The sequence below is a fragment of the Plasmopara halstedii genome (assembly GCF_900000015.1).
Source record: "Plasmopara halstedii genome assembly, contig: Scaffold_3060, whole genome shotgun sequence".
Lineage (NCBI taxonomy): Eukaryota > Oomycota > Peronosporomycetes > Peronosporales > Peronosporaceae > Plasmopara > Plasmopara halstedii.
The window spans coordinates 1943607-1946711 of NW_020189964.1; positions in this window are offsets into that span (position 1 = coordinate 1943607).

A 3105-nucleotide genomic window follows, 5' to 3' on the forward strand; every position below is an offset into this window, starting at 1 on the left:
GATCCTAAAGAATCCCTTGGATCAGTACTATCTTATGGTATAAAATATCAAGACGACATCTCGAAAATCCGCCGCCGGTCCTACCTCCAGACCGAGGTATGCGTCAAGAGATTGACCTGGTTCCGGGAACCAAATACTGCGTAAAACGCCAATGCCCCCTCCTCAAGGAGCGGCGTGACGTCAATGACGGTTTTTTTCGCGCGAAACACGAGGCAGGAATGGTGTGTCAGAGCAAGTCTCCATTCGACACCCACGTTTTGTGACCCAAGCCGAACGGCAAGTGGCGTATTGTTCACGCTTTCAACAATCTAAACTCTGCCACTATTCCGGCATAAAAGCCTATTTCTATCGAAGATGCTATCCAGAACAATATGGCTGGCTAAAGTACAGCGCACTCGATTTGGTTGATAGGTATTATCAATTGCTCATGAGAGCGAGTGATATTCTGCTGACAGCGGTGAGTACCCCGAGCGGGATGCTCTGGGAGTGTCTGGTGATGCACCAAGGGCTGTCAAATGCATCAGCAGCACCTAATCGTCTTGTGACAAAATTATCCTTCAGGCGTATGCACAGATATACTTCGACAACATCTTCGTCCACAGTCGTGCGGGGCAAGGAAGGACAGATTTGAAACACCACATTGTCCATTTGAGAGCGGTGCTCGAGTGCATGCGCACAAATAAGTTGTATACTGATGTCGATAAGTGTATCTCCGGCGCGATAGAAATTCTATTTTTAGGGTGCTAGATTGGAAAGCGTGACCTTCAAGCGGATCCCGCAAAGGTCAAGGCCATTGTAGACTGGTCGGTTGCAAAGATCAATAGGACTTGCAAAAGTGGCTTGGCCTTGCCAACTACTTGCACAAGAATAGCGTAAATTTTGCGGAAATGGTACGGCCGTTGTCGAGTTTCTTTAAGAAGGATGTGTAATGGTGGTGGGACACCGAGCATCGGGAGGCTTTTGTCAAGGGCAGCCTCCTTCATCCACCAACACTGGCGCTGCCAGACCCCGATCGTCTTTTTAGCGTTGTCTGTGACGCTTCGGACTATGCCATCGGCTGTGCACTGCTGCAAGCAGAAGCCGAGGGGCGAGATCGGGTGATCGCGATTGAATCTCGCCAGCTCAAGGCTGAAAAGAAAACTACCTAGTTCACGCCAAGGAATTACCTGCGATGGAGTTTACATTTGTCAAGTTCAAAGTGCACCTGCTCGGCTCTAAGCCGTTCGTGATCTACACACATCATGTGCCACTACGCACTGCGACTCAGTCGCCTCACCTCTCGCAGAGGATGGCCAGGTGGTTCTCGTTCTTTGCAGAGTATAACTTCGAGGTGGAGTATATTCCACGAAATAGAATGCTTCGGTTGATGTTTTATCACGAAGACCGAGTATGAGCTTGCTCATATCACGACGGTGACGCCGACCATGGCATATTTAATCCGTGCCGCGTACGCGGTCATGATCGCTGTTACGGTTTCTTGGGGGCAGGGAGTATGGAAACTCGAACAATAAGTTGTCGTCGCGACTGCGTGCACGGTTGCAGCAATATTCATAGAAAAATAGATTGCTGTATTATACCACTGACTCGACGGATACGCTTCGAATTTTGATTCCTCACGATGAGGAATGGAAGTACCGTATCCGCTATGAGGCCCACGACACCCCACTCAGTGGTCATCTCGACCGTGAGAATACGAACAGCTCTGTGATTCGCCACTACTGGTGGCCCAGGCTGTACAAATGGACTGACATCTATGTGCGCACGTGTAAGACGTGTCAATGGGTGAAACCTCTTTGAATGCGGCGGCGCCGCTGGCCAAATTATCGATACCCTCCGGATGATGGAAGTCCAATCGTTTGGTCTTTGTGTTAGACCTGCCGAAGGACTCGGCGGGCAATACAGATGTGGTGGTCTTTGTGGACCGTTTGAGCAAGATGGATCATTTTGCGGCAGTGCCGGACACAATCGACGGTGTGGGTATAGCGGCGCCGTTTGTCGATCGAGTCCTTTACAACAAGGACTCCAAGAGTCAATTGTCTCTGATAGAGATCCGCGCTTCACTAGGAAGTTTTGGTCTATAAACTACAGGGTGCTGGGCACCAAGTTGACTATTTCAGCAGCGGACCATCCGCAGACCGATGGTGAGACTGAGCGCATGAATCGCGTCGTTGAATACGTTATTCGGAGCGTTTGCGCTGAGACGCCGAAGCGTTGAATCGCTATGTTGCCACTCGTAAAGTTTGCTCCGAACAATGCAGTGCATTCATCTACCGGCTACACGTCGTTCTACGTGAACGGGCTCGTTGATCCTCGCGTCCCGCCCACGCTGCCGTCCCATGGCTCAGGGGGAGGCTGAACGGCTAGCTGATGTCAGCCTTTCACTGTTCGTAAAGAAGTCGATGACTTCCTGTCTACCAGACTGAGTGTGTTGCGACACGTTCGCGATGCGATGGCAGAAATCCAAGACATGCAGAAAGAATATGGAGATGAAAGAAACTTTGATGTCGGAGACCTGGTTTTATCAAATGCTTAAAACCTTCCTACACATACAGTCTTTACTATCTTCAAGACAAAGCTTCGTCCACGTTTATTGGACCTTATAAGGTCATGGCCAAGCGAAGCCTTGCTTATACGCTGAACCTTCCAAGAATGATGCACACCCACTCGGTGTTTTATGTGTGTTTGCTTGAGCCGTACTGGGATCCGGGGCAAGTGATCGCGGAAGCGTTAGCGCCGGGGCAGTGCATAAAGGCACTCGGCCACCCAGAAGCAAACCAGCAGCTAGTTCTGAATACAGAGTGCATAATTTTCCGTCTTTAAAGGCGCCAGGCGTTCCATCGTCGCACGCAGTAACGTATTCGTCTGCTCGAAAGATAGGAGCTGCATCGACAGAGCGCAATTACCTCAACGTGAGGCGGTCGGTGCACAAAGTGCTCCAGACTCTGGAGGCCTTCTGCACAGCGGTAAAGGACCTCGGGATGATGCTCAGTGGAGAGGCGATGACGACGGTCTCTGTCCTCCAAAGCTCCAAGAGCATCGTGAGTCACCGGATAGCGATCGACTAAGTCGCCATCGTCCATGCCGACTCTTTTTGATGAGAATGGT